Genomic DNA, 24961 nt, shown 5'->3' on the forward strand with positions numbered 1-24961 from the left:
GTCTGTTCATAAATATTGAAAAATTGCTGTAGTTTTGTGAATGTTTTACTGTGCGATTTTTGAAACTGACGCAAAACATCGTCTTGGATTTCGATATCAGTGATTAAGTTTATTACATTTGCTTTTACATTATCCTTGTGAATCGCCATATATTCATGTTTGATATTTTCCCTATAATTTTCTGAACAACCATTGCATAGTAACAAACTTCTTCTCTTAGGTTGCCACAAATGGAACGTTTTTAATAAACATTGAATGATTATTTCATTTTCATTGCAATGGCAAATGTATACTGTTTGATCGGACATTTTTTATTCACCAGTACGTGGAAAAAGGCAGGGGCGGAAGTAGAAACAGTTTTTTGTTTCCAAAATAAAGTGGTTTTTAAATATTGAATTTTTTCTTTTCTTTTGTTTTCTTTTCTTTTTATTTTTATTTGTATTTACATGTATATGCACATATACGCAGAAGAAAATTACCAGGTAAAACAGTGGAATTATTTTTTTCAATGACTAGAAACGAGAAATGAGTAGAATTCACACACATAGTGTTTTCTTCCTTTTAACGGTTGTATTTATATACATTGTCATGACCTCATTTCAGCATTGAGCAAATTTTACCGGCACCTTTGTATGAAACGCATAGTTAAAAACAAGTTTTCCTGCAACCAATAGGTTTCATACTTTTTATGCATGGATTTAAAAGGTAATCTTACGTTTTGTTTTCTAAAATTTGCACCACTTATCATTTTAAAAAAGAATTATACTTTGTTGATTTTCACCAAACTTTCTTATAACAACAGAATAACTAGCTAACTCTATGGGTTCCGGAAGTTCATTGCTGCCTTTACAAAAAAGAAAAAAGCTTTCGTTAGATCTAGTTTATACTACGTATTCCTACTTTGCAAGATTCGTCTCATCCCTGATCTTCCTAATGCTCTATTTTCTCATTTAGAGGTTAAAATTTTGGAAGCGTTTGTACTTTCGTCCATTTTGAGTACATAATTTAACCTACTGACTTTTCTACTTTGAAATTCTAACCCTGTTTAATGCATAATATTAATATAAAATTTCAGTCATTCATCCGTCTTATGAGTATATGTTTTCCTTGTTTCAAAAGTAAACAGCAAATGTTTCACAAGCATATACATACATCATTATCAATTTTGATATGTTAAAAGCTACAAAATTTTGAAAATTTACATCATTATATTCCAAACTATCTTGCTTTTAGTTAACATTTAATTTTTCGTGAACCAATTTCATGGATAAGTGGTTAGTACCCCAACCTTTGGTATGGACGACCGGGGATTGGATTCCCTGTGAAAGGTTATATGTCTTGGATTAATTCTTACGAGGAATATTATCCTGAAAATGTAAAAAATAGCCTTGATACTCAAAGAATAATGAAACTCAAAATTCATCAAACATACTTACCATAATTTTCAAGTAAGAGTACACTTTGTAGTATATGAAAGACGATTGCATGTTTCATCACACTATTATCAAAATACCTCAGAACTGTTAAGTTACTCAATCAAAGTAATAGAAGCGGAATAATGGTATTACGTTAGGTTTTAAAAGAGGTATAAAATTCAAAGAAAGCAAAGCAGATTTTTTTCCATTCCCAACATCATCAGAACACATATTTATTTTCACACTTTTTACAAATACTTTTGAATTCTTGCTTTTAGTTTTTCTCAATATTTTTATTTTCTCTAGTCTCATATGCTAGTCTCATAGTATCATATTTTCTCTAGTTTGCATTTTTCATATGTTTTCACGAGCCCTTCGTCATCTTCATCATTTAAATATAGTTCCAATTCTTTCTCTATATTATTCAAATTCCCCACCATTTCCAATGTTACTATTTCTTCTACCAGTTCTCTTGGTGCTAGTACTTCAAGCGGTTCCCCTGGTGCTGGTACTTCAACTGCTTCCCCTAGTGCTGGTACTTCAACTGCTTCCCCTAGTGCTGGTACTTCCATTGGTCTTTCTTTAGCTGGTTCCCCTGCTGCTGTTAGCTTCAATGGCATTTTTTCATCCGGTGTTGATGTTGCCCGTGCTGTTACCAGTTTTACCACTGGGAGGTAACGTTTACGTTTGTTTTTCTTTTCAAATCTTACCTCCTCTTCTTTTCTCCGTTTTTCCTTCCACAGCGTCTAATAAGGTATTCAATGTATTTAACCAGTCTACCGTAGAAGTTTGTACTTGCGACTCCATCTTTCTAAAATAAAAGATAAAAAAGTGTTATTAGTACAACATATATTCTAGATGATAGCACAAATTATAATTACTGTACTATTTTCATAATATGAAACTAATACCAAAAATACTTCTGTTATTCTAATCATGTACGAAATTAAAATATTAGTTTCTTTAGCTTGCAAAACCTATATACAGCTCTAAGCTAAATTGTCATAAAAAGCTTTACTAATATGTTGGACCTTGGTTTGATTTTGTGTGGAAGTTCTTATCGTCCACCTTAATCTGTGGATTCACGTCTCATATACCCTTGTTGGTAAACTCAAAATCAATCAATAATATTCTTAACACAATTCAGACTTCTCCATTGGTAAGCAATTAGCGTACATATCTTTGCTCTCGGAGTTCCGAGTTCGTTTTCCAATGGGCGTTTATATGTTCCACATACAACGTTAATAGGATCATGTCTTATGTAACCTCACTGCTAAACGGAACGTTATACTGAAATCAAAGCTAATAGACGTCGGTCCTGCAACGTGCATGCCTACCGCTAATAAATGTTGCGATATATAGAATTGTTGTGTTTTATAAAGTTTTTAATAACTGCATAAATATGAAGAGTAGTCAGACAATTTGTAGGTAAGTGGCTAGCATGCACTCCTTTTGCGTTAAAGACCTAACTTCAATTCCCAGCTGGCGCTCAATTGTATTTGGTTTTGCGCTAATCAGTAGGTACCGTCTTATATAGCATTGCTGCTAAACATTACGCCATATTAAAAATGGTTCCAAGGCAATCTTAGCTAAACCTTTATTATTATTTCCGTCATTATGTATATGGCCTTGCTATTGAACTGAAAACCAGTTCCAAGGCAATCTTAGCTAACTTTATATAGCATTGGCGTTAAAACTTACATTAAACCCAAAATTAACTTGCTAGCGCGCAGGTTAAGTGATAGAGCGTTCACCTCTGGTGCGTGGAATACCTGGTTCGATCCCAGCTCGCACCAAATAAGTTTATGGCGGACAACATCGTATCTGTGGATGTTCTTGTAGTACTCTCGTTTCAAACTTACATCATCATTCACTTCCCTCAAGCATTCATTTTCCTTAGTCTAGCCAGCATAAACGTGGGATGTAAAACTTAAAGACTTCATATCATTTTCAAATTTGGTTAGTCCTAAAAACTTTCCCGGTTGTAAAACTCCTATAATTCAAAATTATTTCCGTCATAATTATTGAAACACTTTGTGTGAACCGCTAATAAAAGTTCAACCCTTTCACGTAAGACGTTAGGTTCGATTCCGAACGGAACTTTTTCTGATTTTAAATATTGTGAGAATTAACAAGGAAATATTATTACTGCTAAGCAAACAATAACTTAAATCAATTCAGCCACAAGTCCTAACACTAATTAATACACAATTACCTAATAACAACCGTTGTACTAATAGAACATTCGCTTCATATAATTAAAGTTCTTAATTTAATATGTTGTGAATTTCTGTAATTTACTGCGATCAATCATCATATGTGTAATATTCCCACTTTCATATATTTTTTTCAATACCATTCAAAAAAGCAAAAAAAAAAAAAAATAAATAAATAAAAATAAAAAATAAAAAAAATCACAGTTTTCGTTGATGTGAATGGGGGTACGCAAAACTTAAAGATTTGATCATTTCACACTTTTTTCTTTTGCACGCTCGCTTTATATCTTATCCTTTTCCTGAATCGGTTCTTATTTTTACGTATTGTTTGTTGTCATAAAAAATGATAACAATAATAATTAATTAATTAAGTATTATGTTCTGCCGTTTCCGCTAATAGCTGGCGCGCCCTGGTGGCGAATTTTCAGACTAATCAGTATAGTGTTAATTGTGCTTCGCGTTGAACGTGGTAGAAACTTTATCCCGCTCTGTACAGGTATGTAAGCTATGAGAAGAATTTATTATAAATAAATAAATGGTTGTTTAAAACAACTATCCAGATATAATAATCAGAGGAACTTACGTTAATTGCGGGTGGGGTACCCCTAACGTAACAATAATGCATATTTGTTTCCGCCTTTTGGCATGCAGACGCTACTGTTTTAATGTATGTATTTCTACCTTAAAAAGACACGAGTTCAAAACCTAAATTACGTCTAATATAATACCACAGTTAAATCTTGCATTGACACCTTTGGTGTAAAGTGGTCCGGGTTCAAATCTTCCCCCTGGTTATGTGGAAATTTTACAGTTCGGATTGTTGTTGTTTTTTTAAAAATCAGTCCAATCAAACTCTTTTAAAAATAATATAGCTAAAAGTTTGGGTAGTACAAAAATATAGGCACATGCCTCATACAGTCGCAGTGTTTACACCCTTGCTGTACGTAGTGCCAGTGGGATCTGAAGCAATTACCCTCTTTCGGATTCCACCTTAAACTGTAGGTGCATTTATTTTCTCAGATAAGAAGACTATAAAATAATTTTCAACAAGTTATGGTTCTACTGTGCCCCGTAAATTTTCTCGGGGTTCTCCCATCCAACTATTTTTTTTCAATGATATTACCTTATTACCAACTAATCTTTTTAAGACTCGTTAAATATAAGTTTCACTAACTAGTTTTATAATATAAATTATGTTTGTTACTGTTGGTTTTCTCGCTCTACTCCCGTTTCCTCCTGCTTTCTCCAGTCCTTTGTTTTTCAAGGAGTTTTTAATTAAAAAACGATATAACAGAAAAGCAGAGCTTGTACAATCAGACCGTAAATAATTATTATATCAAGACAATTTTTCCCAAAGTTCCCACGGTTCCTTTCACATTATCATTCCACTATTTTCTCAATAGTCTAAACCGTCTTATTCCTTTTCATACATAAACACAGTAAAATAACAAGTCCTAAAAAGAAGCAAAAGTAACTTACGTGTAACCTCTAGGATGTCAAACTTCGAAAAACTCACCAAATAGAAGTAATAATGTTCAAACTTTGTGTATAAGCATGCTGATATCACAAAATAAGGATGAGGGATATGGATCAAGGGTTTTTATATGGATTGGAGGGGTCCTGGAAACCAATGCACACCACTATACTACATGGTCCATGCAAGTACGTGGACACAACATGCATCAACGGTCATTCACTTCTCACATCTGTTATTCAACCTTTCCAGGAAAAAAGTTTAGAAATCATGACATACTTTCTTCGCAGCTAGTCAATTAACCTCAATCGATTTCTCTAGCCTCTTAACTAATTAGGAAAACCATTAGTTGACATTGTCGGAATCTCTTTATTTACAAATATAAATAATACTACTGGGGTCTCCGTAGCTCCTCTAGTTGCAGAACTCTAATGGAGTATGACTGTCCAGCACTGAATTCTAACACTTGATGAAAGACACAGCCCGTTCTTATAGCCTCTTTTTCCAGAGGTGAAATTTATTAAATATGTCGTGGTAACTGTTTGTGTGAATATATCTCGTTAGCGATGACAATTGCATTTACCTTAGCAAAAGAAGACGTTTCGTGTGGGGTGCGTTTCCCTTATTATTTCTCACCCTGCTTCGAAACAACCTACCTCAAAATGGAACTGCCTGGCTTGTATATCATATAATATTTGCAACTTACGAAAGATGAATTTTATTGTTTCGTTTGTTAACACACAACCATTCCATACAAGTAAAATTTCGATTATATAAGGTTGCTTACTAGAATGTTTAATAAAATGTACATCTCACTTAATTTTCTTGAGGTTTTCAATTTCTTCTACATCTCTTCAGTGTAGTGGCCGACAGCGGGATGGCAAAACCGCTGAGCCCACCTATGGAACTATCTCTCCATAAGTCACATACACAGATGGTTGTCAGCAACACTTATCTCTCCCGTAGGTCGCCAAAATTAGACTGAAGGCGTAAACAGGTAAAAACCATGAAAATATCGTTTGATTGGAATTTTATTAGAAGTACCTCCTGACAGGTAAACTTAAATGACATGAGTTGACTCACAGCTCGACCCCAATTAGATAAGGTGGAGAGGTGGTCAGTCATGCTCGAACAGCTGCCGACAACGCAGGGGATACAGTCTTATAAAGTTAATGAACACGTCACTTATAAGTGTCTAATTATACCAATAGCAATAATTAATTAATCACTAAGACCATAGCAATAATTTAACGAGATTTCGAATTAGCATTGATTTATGGGTGTCACACAAATATACACCACAAGGGTATAGTGGCGGCTCACCGGGGTTCACCAGTTTGTGTGAAGCCCAACAGGAAGGAGTTTAATTTGAAAATGAAAATGAAATCTTTCAGTTTTACGTCCCACGGTTATGCCGGTTAGGCTAAAGGAGACGGTGATGATGATTAATGAATGAAATGGTGGAATGAAGAAAGTGGGAGGAAACGGGAGAACCCCGAGAAAACCCACGCACACGGTGTTTGTGGAGTTTAATTTGAGCACTAATGCAAAAAAAAAAAAAAAAAACAGCAAACGCTAGTACCGAGAATTAATCATTTGTAGTGGGACGACAGCTCAGTTCATTAGCAAGTGGTTAGGCACTTTATATACAAAATATTAATTAGGCAAGATTAACACAATGGAAAAAAATTAACATAATAACACAGTTACTCAAACCATAAAATATAATCAAAAGAGAGACGGTCAGGCTCTGACTATTCTTAGTCAATCACAAACATTTAGTTAACCAACAACATAATAAAATGAATCAACCTAGTAATAAATGTTAAGTCAAATAAAACAAAAGAACGGATGAGATATTTATCGGTAACAATCAGATTAAGAGAGTCACCGTTTACATCAAATATTTACGATACCCGTTGTGGGCGCAAGTTGGCGCATGATCCTATGATTGAACACACAAAGTTTAAGACACATTCCAATTAACAAAAAATTTACATCACTCACCTCACAAATAAAGGAAGAGTGTGAATCACAGTATAAGGTGACCTAAGCTTGTAATGGCATCGTCCCTAAGGTGATGTTGAAATTGATCGTGGCGTGGCGCTAATAGTTGTCTCGAGGAGAGTCAATGTTCCCAAGGCGGAGTCTGGAAAACCCGAGCGGATGGTCTTGATGACACTGCCAATTCCCTTTAGAGATCAAAGTTTTCACTCCCACAGAAATTTTCACCGACGAAGGCGGGATGGGACTGGACTCGCAGGGCACAGGATGATGGTAAGGTTTAAGTTCACAGGAAGCCAATAATAATGAGACAGTTTTCGTAATGGAGCGACGGTTGACTATCAGCAGACTTCGGAGGTAATTTGTAAGATAATTTCGTAATGAGTGAGGTAGAAATTTAAAAGGCGTTAAGAGGCATTAAATAACAGGGAATGCCAAGTTTGATCAAATACGATTTTATTGTCTGTTGCCAAGATACAGCACAGAGGAATTTTGAATAGTCAGATCTCCTTTAGCCTAACCGGCATAATCGTGGGACGTAAAACTCAAAGATTTCATTTCATTTTCAAACCTTTGATACAGTAGAGGTGGATATTAGATAGACGCCCAAGTTTAGCAATGGCGTATGCGCTGGACCTGCATGGTCAAGAACGTAATGAGACTTCAAAGAAAGTGAGAGCAGTTCAAATTGAAGTACAGAGATTTAACTGCCTGCAAGAATAAGTTCTTGACGTAGTATCGAGATTTCACAAATGGTGAAAATTCAGCACACTATGAGTTCGTAAAATTATGTACACACACTGAATGTCCTACAGTCACTTAAAGGAGAACAAGGATGATAGAGGGCGATGAACACGAAGTTCGTGCATCGCAGAATAACTTGATAATCTCCCACGAAAAAGGCTTGCATAGCCAATTTGTATTCAGCGAAGGTTGTCACACATCACTAACATAGGCTTGTACTAAAAAAATATCTTTCTTAGATAACGACCATTCGTGTGTAATTACTCGTCTATTTTGGATTGGATGCGGATTATCTAAATGAATATAGTGGGTGTTAGTTTAGGTTTCAGTGTATGTGTTTTGAATTAAATGGTACAAGACTTGAGCTTCATCTATAACAAAATATTTAAATTAAAGGTCAAGAGTTGAACAGATAATACGTACAAAATCATGTTTTAACCGGAAACCACAACTTTGAGTCAGACTCGTAAATACATAGTGTCTAAAATTTATTTATTTATTTATTTATTGTAACAACACAACATGCGTTCTGCCCATTTACAGTGTTTGTTTACATATATGGTGAAATATCATTATTTTTTCCAGAAGAAAAAACATACAGAATTTTTTATTGGTTCATTACCTCAGCTCATCACACTACAGATTGTATTCCTAAACACTTTTTCAGACATATTGAATACATATATTATTTCACACTTTTCTTCAGTATTATTGTAGTAAGAGCTCATTCTCCATAAAGGTGATCTATATAGGATGTCAGTACGTGCTTTCTTACAGTACATGGTACTACTATTCCTCAACCTCGTTCTAGGCAACTTAGTTCTATGCAATCAAGTTTATTATTTATTATTTTATGTAGAAAAACTAAATCATTAACACACCTACATTACTCTAATGTCAGTATATTGAAATTGTTTGTTAGTTCTGGATATGATAATTATGCAGAGTACAGTCCAGTTTTTTTATACACATATCTCAAAAACATACACTGTACTCTTTTAATCAATTTGATATTTTTTCCCTTATGAGGAGTCCAAACAACAGAAGCGTATTCCAGTTGAGGTCTTATATACGAATAATATAGTTTCAAAATTGTTATGTGGCTACGGAAGTCTCTACTTACACGACAAACAAATCAAAGATTCTAATAAGCATTGTTTGCAATAGTTTCGATGTAATTTGCTAAAGTCAGTTTTGGGTCGAAGGTAACACCAAAGTCTTTAAAAGTTTCCGGCCTACAGAGGTTTACACCATCAATAGTATAATCATAATTTATGTATTTTCCTTTTCTAGTAAATGTAGTAGCTTTACATTTAGTTATGTTTAGACTAAATTTATTCACGTGACACCAGTGTTTTACAATTTCCAAGTCTTCCTGGAGGCTTTTACAGTCTTGAAGTGATTTAATTTGATCATATAGTTTTAAGTCATCGGCAAAGAATAAAGTATGTGATTTCTTGATGTGCCTAGTTATGTCATTGATAGTGATGAGAAATAATAAAGGTCCAAGGTTTCACCCTTGCGGTACTCTCTTGTAGCATTAAAATTGTTGGAGATATGACCTTTGTAAGCTACAGGTTGTTTACGATCACGTAAGTATGATGTGAAAAATACTAATGCTTGCTTAGAAAGTTTCATAAGAGCTAGTTTTTCAAGTAAAATGTCGTGGTTAACTAAATCGAACGCCTTCTCAAAGTCTGAATAGATTACATCCACCTTCCCTCCTTTGTCTAGTTCTGAAGTTATAAGTGGACATTAAATTACAAACTCACGGTTTGTACTCAAAAAATGCCAAAGATATACATTTATACTATTTGTCATATTTGAAACATATGACATGTTTTCTATTTGTACAATGGTTTTCTCAAACTGTCATACACTACACATCTCGTTTTTACTTTCTTAGATTGGCCTTTTGTTTTTTCGATTGCAATTTGCAAACACCCTGGAAAAAGAATAGCATAACAACACAAAATATTCTTGTTTGTTTTATTGTGTGAATGTCATATACTAATAATATTTGTTTTTTTAATGATGGTTTTGCGGAAAAAAGAAATTTTCGCGAAACAAGGATGGAAGTCAAATCACTTTACACGATGTGATTTTTATCATAATGTGTCAGTAGAGATATTAAAACTCAAAACTGAAAAAATTAAGGTAATGTTGAAACGAATAATATAAAACATCCAAAAATTTTATAAAATATTATATGGTGTGAAACAAAATGAAATTTTGAACAACATTGATTTTTCCATGGCATGTGTAACACGGGACATATGCGAACTGTGACACCTAGATATTTATAAAAATTGGTACTCTGAATAATTAGCATCGCTAATCTTCGTGGGAATAGTCACTCGGTGCGGAAATCCTTTGTTTACCAGCTATGTATAATTCATATACCAAGCAGTGATTGGGTGAATCTGTGCTAAGTTATACCCCGAAAAAGCTGCGAAAAAGGCAGAAAATAAAACATGTATGCTGGCAACCTGATACCTACGGGAGGGGGACTCGTGATCAAGAATACGACAGTTCAGGTTCAGGTTCAGGTTCAAGGTACTTTCCTTCCTTCTCTCAGTAGTCACACAAGCAGTGTTGCCATCCCAATACAAAATTATAGTTTTTCAAATAGAACGTACACCTATTTTTGTCATTGAAACAATTGACATAAAATGTAAAAGAAAATAATCTAAAGTTAGATTATCAGTGTTGCCATATAAAATAGATACGAGGCTCTAAAGTTCATAAACTATGGAATCATTACAATGAAATAAACAAATTTACAACAACAAGACTGCAGAAGGAAAAATTGTGTAGTAGGGAGTAAACCACAACATGCACAGCATACAGTAACTAACGGGCTTGATACGCCATATCGAGCGTGCAGCTAAGGTGAGAAATCTACGTATTTTTCCATACTATCTATGGCTCTTCTGTTGCATGTATTGGTGTATTGTGTTTAAATATTTTGCGCCTGTATATTACTGGTAACCTGAACGCGTTTTTTTTTTTTTTTTGTCTTCATCGTTGTTTCACATGCTAACGTTTCCTTTACTCTCTGCTGACACCTATCAAAGGTCATTGATCTTTACGAATCGATTCAGACGTATTTGCTTGTCATAGATTTGTTACCTTTCGTGCCGCAGCTTTTCTGTAGTCTTTTCAGGCGCTACGCCGTCGATTCTGTAGTTTGGAAGGCATGTAGGGCTGCAACCCTAAGACAGTTCGTTTTTTAGATCTCAGAATCGGTTCGAGATATCGATTCCACAGACGCGCCATTGGAATTCCTGCGCTACAGGAAGACTTATTGCTCACATTTCCGCATTATGTCACATTGGACATCTTCTTTCTACGGCTACTCTAACATGTACCCTTTTTTGGGGGCGGGTAATCCAGTATCAAGCCCGTTAGTCGCTGGATGCTGTGCATACTGTAGTTTACTCACTACTGTAGATTTGTTCCTTCTGCAGTCTCTTTTGTTGTTCATTTGTTTGTTTCATTTTATGGACCCCATAATTTATCAACTTTAGGGCCTCATATCTACCTTATTTGGCAACACTGATAATCCAACTTTTGATTATTTTCTTTTACATGTTATGCCAATTCTTTTAATGACATAAAAAGGTCTACGTTCTATTTGAAAACTATAATTTTGTATTGGGATGGCAACACTGCCTGTGCGACACTACTGTCATGTTCTTGGTCACGTGTTCCCCTCCCGTAATTATCAGGTTACCTGCACACATTTTTCATTTTCTGCCCTTTTCCTGTGTTTTTGGGGTACAACTCGGCACAGCCTCACCCGATCACTGCTTGGTATATGCATTATACATAGAGGTAAACAAGGCATTTCCGCACCGAGTGACTATCCCCAGATTAGCGATGCCAATTAGTCAGAGTACTAATTTTCATAAATATCTAGCTCTCAGGTTTCGCATACGTCCCTTGTAAGGCAGTCTTGGGAAATAACGTAACGAAAGTAACGCGCTACTTTTTAAATAACCTTTCCTAGTAACGCGTTACATTTTTCCCAAAGTAACTGTAACGGTAACGTGTTACAAATTTTTAAGTAACGTACCGAGTTTTCGTTACTTTTTTCCGTTACATTTCGAACGAGTAACTATAATATATGTATATTGGGATACGGACAAAATCTCGCGGCCGAAACATCACCGCCCAAAATCTCGCCGGCCAAAACCTAGCGTGGTCAAAACCTCGCCGCCCAAAATCTCGTGTGGCCAAAACCTCGCCGCCCAAAACCTCGCGGGACAAAATCTCGCCAGGCCAAAACCTCGCGGGACAAAATCTCGCCGGGCCAAAACCTCGCCACCCAAAACATCGCGTGGCCAAAATCTCGCCGTCAAAACTTCGTGGGCCAAAATCTCGCCTGCAGCTTAATAAAAATTCAGTATAGTATAACAATATCTGCTGCTTTTCTTATAAGTAAAAAGAGAAAAAGGAAGGAAGAGCTTGATGTGGTGAGAGTAGGGGCGCCGAATTCTACTTCGCCCCGGGCGCCGAACGTCTCGCTTAATTTAGACCAGGCGAGATTCTGTGTCGCGAGATCATTACAACGAGGTTTTGGTCAGGCGAGATTTTGGGTATGGCGAGATTTTGGCCCGCGACGTTTTGGGCGGCAAGGTTTTGGCCAGGCGAGGTTTTGGTCCGCGAGGTTCTGGCCGCGAGGTTTTGTACCCAAGCCATGTATACTTTTTTCGGAATCAAATCTTTCTTTCTTATAAGAGTTTTTCTTAGAATAGAGCAATGCAACAGGAACTATGTCAGTGACCACAGTCAGTTACTGACAGTCAGTTACCGAAACATAGAGAAACAGAGAAGACCTTAGTGTCCCTTGCTGTTTTTGGAAGATGAGTACAGCCTCAGGGCAATCACGAGTACTGATTACAAGTACCTGGAAGATTTTGCTATAGATTTTGACAGTTTCAAATCAATACAGTCAGTGAGTGAACCATGAATGCAATGGTAATCTACTTTAATTTCATTGATATGGTTTTTATAAAGATGCAGAACGAAAATATTTTACCGTTCTAACGGAGTATGTGATATTGGAGTTCTTTCAGACCAGTTTCCGTATCCTAGAGTTCCGTTGATTATATAATTTAGAACAACTACCTTTAAAAAGCGTGTATCGATTTTAGAGTTACTGGTAAGTTTTAGTTCATCTCCAGTTCAAATGTTCTTATTTCCCGTACATAATATTATTATATATTTTGTTTAGCAGAATAAAAATAAGCAGCCATTTTTTCTAATGCAGTATGGCATTTTAGTCAGTGTTACATTATAAGAAAATGTCCATGTAACTGTAAAGTAAGAATTTGTTCTTGCATCTACATAAAGCGATTCAGAGCGTACTTGCGTTTATAAAGTCAGCAAAGGACAACAAATTTCCAATAAAACAACTGTCCGCATTAAAGGATAAGTAGAACTATTGTCAACCTACAGTTCTAAACATATACTGTGATTGGAGAACATCGGAATGTGCAATAATAATAATAATAATAATAATAATAATAATAATAATAATAATAATAATAATAATAATAATAATAATAATTATTATTATTATTATTATTATTATTATTATTATTATTATTATTATTATTATTATTATTATTATTATTATTATTATTGTACGGATAATTGAAATAATAATATGGTTTTTTACATATTAAAAATTTCGGCCCTAGAAGTAACGCGAAAGTAACGGGTTACTTTCTAACTAGGGTAACAGTTACTTTTCTGGGGCAAGTAACGCATTAGTAACACGTTACATTTTTACAAGTAACTTACCCAAGACTGGTCTAAGGTTAAATAAGATCACTTTGTAACTTTCTCAGGATATCAATCGCTCTGTAGATACCAAACGGTGTCTTCTTCCCGATTGTTTATTCGTTACAGAATCATAGATTTGTAATTTGCAATTTGCTACACTGACATCTTTTGAACACAGTAGAGCACTTGTAAAACGGTTTACTTGCTTCTCAACCAAGCAAACTTCACAAAAATTTGGTTGTCTAACGTTGAAGTATGTGAAAATTGGACGAGTGAACGCACTTCTGTTTGCATTCGTACATTTATTACTGGAATGACAAGACCGGCAACAAACAATTAGCTTAAAATCTCTGTAAGTCCAACAATTTTCACTTAGCAAAGTATCGAGCACGTCAAAGGTAATAAATGTTAGCAGTAACATACGAACAACATCAATCTGTTCGATTCCGATGTGCACATTCACAATAATACCGCTTTAGGCCCGAATACCCTATTCTATTTCGAACAAACTCAATATAACACCTTGGGGGGCGCGGTGGCTCAGTGGTAGAGCGTTCACCTCCGGTGCTTGGGGTCCCTGGTTCAATCCCACCTCGCGTTGTGTGGACTTTGTGGTGGACAAACACCGTATGCGTGGGTTTTCTCGGGGTTTTCCCGTTTCCTCCCACTTTCTTCATTCCACCATTTCATTCATTTCTCATCATCACCGTCTGCTTTAGCCTAACCGGCATAAGCGTGGGACGTAAAACTAAAGATTTCATTTCATTCTTCAATATAACACCTGTATATCTTCCTACTAATATTTCGAGATGGTACCTCGAAATTAACGGTGTGGGTATTTTCTTTCAGGAAATGGAGATTGGTACTATTATCTTTATTAATCATTTCATGAGTTTAGTTGATTTTGAGTTTACTGTCCCTTTCAGCTGCAAGGCTATATTGAGACATGGACCTATTCAACGTGAGGAAGGAACTTGTTATCCAATTGGCGACGTGGAAGACCATATTTTGTCCAAGAATACCATGAACGGCCTCAACAACGCAGCGAATTTTTGTAATATAGCGGGGAAAGTTCGCCTCAGCCGTAGTCAATTGCTTGCGCTTACCTTTCAGTGTAGGCATTAAAAGTGTAAATCCTCTTTCTTCCCAAGATTCAATTATATGCCGAAAGCCGTGATTCACACAATAAATATCACATTGTGCCATGAGAATCGCTAGCCCGTTTGGATTTTGAAACACTTATTTTACTATTACTACGTCATTTGTGATTCCAGTATATGAGCCCAGCAAATCTATGATATAACCGGTCATAATATAAATAGTAAATGGCTTCCATAGAGGTAACTTTTTTTGTCCAGGGTACGATTTTCATTCATACTGTTTATTCGACCTCTTGTCGTGTCGAATAGCAATATTTTCCATCAAAGATTAGTACCAAGTGGTCAACAGTATTTGGAAGTTTCAATGCCACAATAGCTTTTTGGGCATTATGAGAGACATATTACGATTATGAGAGACATATTACGATTATGAGAGACATATTGCCATGTATGGCCATTTATGACGAGTCAGAAACTCGAACTCGACCATCTTTGACTTCTGACAGTATTTTTGCCGGCAAAACATTTATGACGTAACGCGGGTTGCATATCTTCCGGACGTGTCCGACTTCGGTTTTCGTCACTTTATACCAAGTTACACCGAGGATATCAAACCATGGTCAAAATATATTATAGATGAGTTGGTGCTGCTTCTACGGTAGAAAATAGTAGGTGGTCACTCAAACATAAAGCAAAAGTATTTGAATTCGAATACAGGGTGAGGCATAAGTCGGGTAACACCTCTGTACACACCAATGGCTTAGTGTTCACACTTGGTTCATGGTATGTGTTGTTCGGGTGGGTAATGGACCATATTGCACGACATGGTTGCCATGGCGGCAATCTTGGATCCAAATTCGGATTTTTAAATGGGAAGCGGACATGTGGGGTATCACTCGACACGAGCTCGATCTCAGAGAAACAGTGGTACAGTCCACTTTATATACCGTTATTGGATAAAAAGTTATTGCGTCACAAAGGGTAAAAATTTTGCATTACAGTATGTTTTTCTGTGTTCCAGGTGATGTAAGATGCCGCTAACAATCCCAGAACGAATCGAGATCGTGGAGAAGAGCGGTGGATGATCTGTCAGAGTGATTGCGGTTGAGTTTAATGCATCTTACTCAGAGAGGGAGAACATCTCACACGTTGCGGTTTTCAAGTTATTCAAGCAGTTTCATGAGACGGGCTCGGTTCACGATAAGGATCGATCTGGACTCCCACGGACCGCTACTGCCGACGACAAGGCGACAGAATGTTGCCTGCTGTTGAGGAAAGCCCAAAACGCAGTTCTCGTCGTGTGGCATTCATAACAGGAATCAGTCATCGATAAGTGCTACGGGTGCTGCATGTGAACAACTGGCACCCATACAAGCTGCAACTCCAGCAGCGGTTAACAGAGGATGATCCAGACAGGCGAGTTCAGCTTGCTGAATGGGCCACAGAAGGGTATAAGGAGGATCCAATGTTCCCACAACGTGTTCTTTTTAGTGATGGGGCATTGTTTTTCGTCCACGGAGATGTCAATAAACAAAATCACAGGTACTGGAGTGACACAAACCCAGATTGGCGCCAAGACAGCAAAGAAGTGCGTGGGGAAAACGTGATGGCGTGATGTGGATTCTGAAGGACGCGCATTATTGAACTGTAATCATCCAAGACACCCTAATAAATGATAAATTTGATCTGTTCGAGGATGATGTGTTCCCTGCTCTCTTGAGTGAGGACGGTGATTTCTTATCCTTTTTTCAGCAAGACGGGGATCCACCTCACTATGCATTATGTTCACGGCAATACCTCTATAGACAATTTCCCGGACATTAAATAGGGCGACGGGGACCGATAGTGGCAACCACGATCCTCAGATCTTACGCCTCTAGACTCCTTTCTCTGGGGTCATCTGAAGAACCTGGTTTATCAAGAACCATCCGTGATAAACACCATCTGATGCAGCAAATTCTGCAATGTTGTAAAACCGTCGACACGGACATGCTCTTGCTTGCGAGTCCATGCGGATTGGTAGAGGCGCCTTGAGTGCGTCTTTCTCAAATAGGACAGTACATAGAGCACATTCTGTAATGTCAAATTTTCACCCTTTGTGACGCAATAACTTCTGAACCAATAGCGGTAGGTGAAAATGGACTGCACCATTGTTTCCCTCAGATCAATCTCGTGTCAAATGGTACTCCCACATGCCCTCTTCCCGTTTAAAAATCCAAAGTTGGATTCAATATGTTGGCTTCCAAGATGGTCGCCATGGCAACCATGTTATGCAATTGGTCCATTACCCACCCGAACAACATACACCATGAACCAAGTGTGAACACCTAGCCGTTCGTGTGCTACAGGGATGTTATCCAACTTATGCCTCACCCTGTATTTTCAACGCGCTTTTTGCTAGAAATTTGAAGGGCGAAATACATTGTTTCTTGTTTCCGGTAAGGATATTCAAGTAAAGTATATTCGTATTTTGTTTCACCCTCACAACTTAAGTCGTTTCCGAGGAATTTTTCTGGCCAAAGATATCTTTGGATATGAGGTACCTTTGGTATAAATATCGCAGCCATCAGTGTAATCGCACTTTTCACCCACTTATCTGGCTACGCGCTTTAGAGAGAATATTTTTTGTCACGAAGGTAAGGAATAAGGAAAAATTTTTGGAGGGATAAAGAGCGTTCAACAGTGCAAGATCAGTGTATCTCAGGAATCTCTAACGGTAGAGATGAAACTCAGCATATGAACTCATTCATTAAAAATAAGGGATCACATGTTTCAGCGTTCTCGAAAATTCGACTCCAAAAGGGATAGAATGGGACACTTGTAAAATTCTAAAATTTCGCTTTGCTCAATCAGGAAGTGCCGAATGTGAAGATTTGCTTAAGTTGGATATCTGAGATACGGTATATAGGCTTTTAATTAAAAATAAGGACACACGTATTTCCACATTTCTGATAATTCTGCTACAAAGGGGAAAAAGAGGGCAATTTCAATCATAATAAAATTTCAGTTTATTTATTCTCACACTGCCAAGCCGGTATATAAATCCGTGAATAAAAATAAGATAGTATGTATTTGAGCGTTTTCGAAAATTGGGCTTCCAAGGGGAAAGGGTTGGGTCATTTCTATAATATTCAAATTTTTCTTCCTTTATTGAAAAGTGCCTAATGTGAGGAATCATTTAACTTGAAGATGTATTATTCGGCATATATATAAACTCTTACAAATTAAGAAAACATGTTTCAGCGTTTTCTAAAATTCCGCTCCTAAGAGAGGAAAGAGGCCAAACTTGTATAATATAAAAAATTCCCTTCATTTATTCACAAAATGCCAAATGTTGGATTTGCTTAATTTGGAGATGATAAATTTGGTACACAAACCCACATATAAAAACTAAGGGAACACATGTTTCAGCGTTTTCGATTATCCTGCTCCCAAGAGCGAAAACTAGGGTCAACTTTGTAACATGCAAAGCTTGCTTTCTTTATTGAGAAAGAGCCCAATGTGAGAATTCGCTTAAGTGAGAGTTGTTAAAAAATGAAATCTTTGAGTTTTACGTCCCACGTGTATGACCGCTACGCTAAAGGCAACGGTGATGATGAGAAATGAATGAAATAGTGGAATAAAAATGGAAGGAAAGAGAAAATCCCGAGAAAACCTAGGCACACGGTGTTTGCCCACCACAAAGCACAATTGGCACGAGCTAGGATCGAACCACTTAGAGGTGTGAAATTCGGTATATAAACTCTTATATAGAAATAAGAGAATGTGTGTTTCAGCAGTTTTGAAAATTTCACTTCTAAAGGGAAAAGAGGGGATATTTGTATAATTTTGACATTTCCCTGTATTTATTAACAAAGTGCCATATGTGAGGACTCGTGTAAGTTAGAGACGCTTAAGTCAGTATATCAATCTTTAATTAAAAATAAGAGAAACGTGTATTTCAGTGTTTTTAAAAATTCCGTACCTGGAAGGAGCAGGGGGTAATATGTAAGTTTACCTAGGTATATGGAAGAGTGAATGTGATTCACTTAAAATTCAGGTCATCTAGAAATATGAAATTTGGACAAAAAAATAATTTTGATACGAGAGCAATGAAAAAAAAAAAATTTTTTGTAGAATACGTATGCTAAGGGGGATAAAGGATATTCAAATATTTTGCTTAGAACCGTAAGACGTGGTCACTTTGCACCAGATTTAAGAAATTTTAAAGAAAATTGCATGTAACTTGCAAACGTCATGATTTACAACATTGTATTTTAAACATATAATAGCTATATATATAAGGAAAACATTTGTGCAAGTGCATTAGTAAACATTCAGTATAACCATAGTCATTGAAATATAAACTTTGGTGCAAAGTAACCCCATAGACGGAGATACTTTGCACAACATACAAAAAAGTATGTTCAACATACGAACATAATGTTTCTGTGCAATGTTTTCCCTTCAGTATTTATACATTTCAATTGCTACACAAAACTGCATGCAATCTACAAATATTGATATTAGAACGATGGTACTGGTATCAGCACTTACAGTTAGTATAAATTATCGATATTTGAAAAGAAAATTATTTATTTTCTGGTACCGGCACAGGAACCAGATTCTGATAGTTTATCACATGTCGCACAAAAGTACCAACTCAGGAAAAGAAGAAAAATCCCCGTGAACTGATTTGCTTTGTTTGCTCTTTATGTTCAAGAATATGATCCCAAACGTAATCAGTCGAATATCTACGTGGTTTGGGGGTTTCAGGCTGAAGCCCACCCAAATTGATTATTTATTTTTTAAAAAACAAAAAAAAATCTAATGTTAGTCATTCCTATGCGTATAAACTTCAAGACCCTAAAATTCTAATGATTTCTAATAATAATAATAATAATAATAATAACAAAACTAAGCTGTTCTGATTGAAGCCCCTATCAAACTATTTTCTGGATCCGCCACTGTTCCTAATTTATTTTTCAACAAGAAATCCATTCCGGCATCTACCTAAATAGGAAATTTACCTAAAATTAGAAGGCAGGAGGTACCAGCAGTAGTAATTCCCTATCTAAGGTGTTATTTTGGACTTGTGCAAAATAACCCCAATTAGAGGCTGAAACCGCCTTTCGCCGTTTTTTTATGACTTTAAAACGTTTCACAGTTCAATTTCAACTATTCCTTCAAAGTTCCATTATACACAATAGTATTCTACGAAGCTGACTTAACTTTAACAGAAATTCTTGTAGGTGATATCTTTCAAATTTTGTCGCCCTTTACAGTGACTGTTTTCCATGCCTCTACAACAACAAACCCTTCGGGTAATTAGAACTAATGTTAATAGCAGGGCCGGTTTTAGCTTTTTGGCGCCCCTAGGCCCAATAATTATTTCCACCCCCTAGTCTGGTTAAAGTTACTTTCCTAAAAACCTTTATTAAAAAATTATATCAGGCCTATATGTTAATCGCTTAAACACCACTCCACGATGCAATTTTATCATTGCAAGTTTTTTGAGGAATTTATTTGGTTCTGGGCTTAACAAAATACCGTTAATGTATTAACAAAAGATTGGTGAACTTTACCAACAATTATTTGTTCCAATGAACTTCAAAATCAGAATGTTTAATTAGCCTGATTTATTTTAATCAATTAAAAAAATATGTTAAGTTATGGTTATTTATTTTTATTTCTAGATTTTTTTTCTCCTGGCCGTGCGCCCTCTGGGAGCTTGCGCCCATAGCCCCGGGCCTACCGGGCCTATTGGGAAATCCGGCCCTGGTTAACAGCCAATATTATAGCCAAAATACAGTTAGATGTTCTATCTTACGATGGCAGTTGAAACATTCTCTTTAAGGCCAACATACACTAGCGTATTTTCAGCGCGTATTTTCGGTCCGTAAAATGATGTCGTAAATTTCGGTCCGTAAGTTGGCCCATACACCTAGCGTAAAAACAGGCGCGTAAAAGAAGAAGAAGAGGAAGCGGTCATTTTTCGCTCTTTCTCTTGCCTGTTGTTTGAGCACGCAGTCGTTTTCCAGTTTGCTCAAGTTGTTTGAACAGGACAGATCCTAGCAGGTCCTATAAACATTATGCTATTAAGGAAACGAATAAAAAGAAACAACAAAACAATAGAAAGATTTGGACTAGGAAGTGATATTCAAATGTAGAAGTACTTTTTATTTCTTTTTCATAGTATCGGAAGTGAAAATTCCTATAGAATATTTTAACAAAGTTAAATCAGACACATTTAAAAAAAAAGAAAGAAAGAACAAAAAAAAGCTAAATGCATGATTTTGCGAAAGCAGTAATTCAATATATATATATTTTTTTTACTAAATTTGTTAGATTTCTCGAACAAATAAATAAATCTACTCTCTGTGGCGTAACATATCTCATGGAACCAGGATCTACCATCCACTTGTTCCACTCATGTCTTTAGGGCAGGTTGCGAATCCCGAGGCGGGATTTCCTTCTATTTTGTTTTAATCCCTTCCAAAAGTAACAAATTGAAACATTGATCCCTCACAAAGCAATCAACTATCTCCTGTTAGGAACTATTTTATTCCCCTTCAAATATACACAACCTAATTTGCGCACTGCTTTTTGGTAATATATGCTCAGCACATCTGCTGCTCTTGTAGAATCTAGTCCTTAATGAAAGGGTCAACAAAAAGAAGGAAAGTCAACCGTCTCCAAGTACAAACAAACGAAGTTTTAATTTCGAAGTGTGACTTGACAAGCTATTTAAAAGTTACAAAGAATATCTAGAATAATTAAAATTTAATATTTAGAAAATGAAGTAACACTTGATCTGAGGTACAGCATAACCAAATGAAAACATTATCAATTGTATTGTTGTACTTTACTAATATGAAAGGCGGCAACTAATTCACTCTCCTGTTTTTTTTTTTTTTTTTTTTTTGTTTTTGTTTTTGTTTTTTTTTTCACGATATTTGAAGCATAGCATTTGTTCTAACAGTGGCGATATTAATGCAGCATGCTACATTACATTGAATAGTGCATTTGCTCATAATAATAAGTTGCTTGGAAGTTAAAATATCTTTTTAAGATAAAAAAATACTTTACCTTAAATACAACTAATTTTTAAATATATAAGTGCTTGTGTTATCTCTTATCCGTTTAGCAACTGTAGAATAGATTGCTTTATGTTTAGAATAGTTCTCATCAGAGTCGTAGCTAAGTTGGGGGGCCAGCGAGGCGGTTGCCCCGGGCGCTGACAGCAAGAGGGTGCCGAAGGACCAAGAAGAAAGGAAAGTATTGAAAATTAAAATAGATTTGTTAAAAATTTTCTTGCTCGCTACGCCCGCAATCCAAACGTTTCAATAAGAGTCAGAACAAGTTTTTACTTATTACTTTGAAAAAAAGCTATTATATATGATTTCTTAATGACGATGTGACATACATGCTGCCAAGTAATGACTTACAGTGTAAACAAGAGCGTTTTCAAAATCAGAAACGGTCACAGTCTTAAATACGTACGTATTCGGCATTTTGATGATGATGAGTTTCGTTAGTTAATCACGTTTTTCTACTCAATCGTTTTAATCATGACGGTGAGAATAAAGGTATGAAAAATGAAAGAAGTGAAGAGACACACAAGTTGCTGTTTGCGCGGGAATATTAAAAATGAAGGTAAACAAGGAGAATAATAACGTTATTGAATTTTAAACAGTTCTAGAAAAGGGGCTAAAGGGTCAGAACTTTACCCCACGAATTTCGTCTTTTTCAAAGACTGATCGCTACCAGTGTTTTTTTTTTTATTTCATTGACATATGAAATGCTTCCAATTTAAAGGAATTTATTGGGATCATTTTTCCATTAACTACTTGTATAGTCAGGATTCCTTTTTTGTGCTTACGTACCTAATTATGTGATATTTTTCATTTATCTACATACATACAAAATACACACACATTTTATATATATATATATATATATATATATATATATATATATATATATATATATATATATATATATATATATATGTGTGTGTGTGTGTGTGAGTGTGTGTGTATTTTAATATGTTTATTAATAAAAGTAACCTTAAATTCAAAATTTTCAGTCATTAAGAAATTAAGTAAGTACTATAATTTTAAACATACACTATGTGATCAAAAGTATCCCGACACACGGCTGAAAATGACTTACAAGTTCGTGGCGCCCTCCGTCGGTACTGCTGGAATTCAATATAGTGTTGGTCCACCCTTAGCCTTGATGACAGCTTCCACTCTCCAGGCATACTTTCAATAATGTGCTGGAAGGTTTCTTGGGGAATGGCAGCCCATTATTCACGGAATGCTGAACTGAGGAGAAGTATCGATGTAGGTTGGTGAGGCCTGGCAAGTCGGCGTTCCAAAACATCCCAAAGGCGTTCTATAGGATTCAACTCTGGACTCTGTACAGGCCAGTCCATCACAGGGATGTTGTGGTCGTGTAACCACTCCGCCTCAGGCCATGCAGTATGAACCGGTGCTCGATCGTGTTGAAAGATGCAATCGCCATCCCCGAATTGCTCTTCAACAGTGGGAAGCAAGAATGTGCTTAAAACATCAATGTAGGCCTGCGCTGTGAGAGTGCCACGCAAAACAACAAGGGGTGCAAGCCCCCTCCAAGAAAAACACGACCGCACAATAACATCACCACCTCCGAATTTTACTGTTGGCACTACACATGCTGACAGATGACGTTCCGGGACCGGGCATTCGGGCATTCACTATGCCCACATCCTGCCATCGGATGGCCACATTGTGTACCGTGATTCGTCACTCCACACAACGTTTTTCCACTGTTCAATCGTTCAATGTTTACGCTCCTTACACCAAGCGAGGTATTTACCTGCGTGATGTGTGGCTTATGAGTAGCCACTTGACCATGAAATCCAAGTTTTTTCATCTCACGCCTAATTGTCATAGTACTCGGAGTGGATCCTGATGCAGTTTGGAATTCCTGTGTGATGGTCTGGATAGATGTCTGTCTATTACACTTTACGATTCTCTTCAACTGTCGACGGTCTCTGTCAGTCAACAGACGAGGTCGGCCTGTACGCTTTTGTGCTGTACGTGTCCTTTCACGTTTCTACTTCACTATCATTCAGACACCGTGAACCTAGGGATGTTTAGGAGTGTGGAAATCTCGCGTATAGACTTCTGACACAAGTGACATCCAATCACCTGACCACGTTCGAAGTCTGTGAGTTCCGCGGAGCACTCCATTCTGCTTTCTCACGATGTCTAATGACTACTGAGGTCGCTGATGATGAGTACCTGGCAGTAGGTGGCAGCACAATGTACCTAATATGAAAAACGTATGTTTGGGGGGTGTCCGGATACTTTTGATCACATAGTGTATGTAGTAGCCAAACTACAGTTTGGATTTCAAGTACAAACATTAAACATATTCTTTACCTCCATCGATCAATATTAAGAAATTCGCAAAGAAGGTCCCTTCAGATTTTCCATTACATTTCACAAAATATATATATATATATATTTTTACCATAAAACAATCAAAATTAAAATCCTCTTTATGTGGTCACATACAGAATAAAATTACAAAAGTTTACAATTATTACTGGAAATTGAAGCCGTTACCCATTTCGAAAATTTTTTAAATCACATACTTTCTAACGTATTAAAATTTCATTTCTTATATATAGTATGAAACGTGGAGTTGTAAATTTTTATAACTGTTCTCAAAGTGGATTTGTGTACAGCAAAGGCAGTTTTGTAAGTTTAACAAAAAGTCCAAAATAAGCCTCTTGAAAACAGCTTTTATTTGTAAAAGAATAGAGAATGATCACTTTCGGTTGTTGCAATAGTCTGTGCAAGCAGCATGATAAAAATTCAACGTAGCATAACAACAACAGCTGTAAATAAATAAATAAATAAATAAAGGAAGCTTGATAAGGTGAGTGTAGGGGCGCCGAATTCTACTTCGCCCCTGGCGCCGAAATCTCTAGCTACGGCTCTGTTTTTCATCCACCTTCTAAACATTTGTATTGTTTACTAACACTTATCGATTCGACTATGATATTCCTCATCATTGTAATATATATATATATATTGAAAATTTTTCGAACTTTTAATATTCCCCTTCACCGGACGCAAATTCTTATTAATTAATACACTGAGAAAAGTCCGTTATCCGGACAGCGGTATATTGTACAATTATACGGAATCATTATGTTTACTAGAGAAATCTGCACGGAAC

General features: G+C 36.3%; 1 long non-coding RNA gene across 1 annotated transcript; it reads right to left on the reverse strand.

The window, feature by feature from the left end:
• Positions 1–1629: 1629 nt before the first annotated feature.
• LOC145687779 (uncharacterized) lies at positions 1630–7163 on the reverse strand. Its single transcript, XR_014131758.1, has 2 exons — positions 7113–7163; positions 1630–2226 (listed from the first exon to the last, which is right to left on the reverse strand). It is a non-coding gene; the product is annotated as an uncharacterized LOC145687779 (long non-coding RNA).
• Between the last annotated feature and the right edge of the window lie 17798 nt (positions 7164–24961).

This window comes from Thermobia domestica, chromosome 6 (genome assembly GCF_964235325.1).
Source record: "Thermobia domestica chromosome 6, izTheDome1.hap1.1, whole genome shotgun sequence".
NCBI classification, from domain to species: domain Eukaryota; kingdom Metazoa; phylum Arthropoda; class Insecta; order Zygentoma; family Lepismatidae; genus Thermobia; species Thermobia domestica.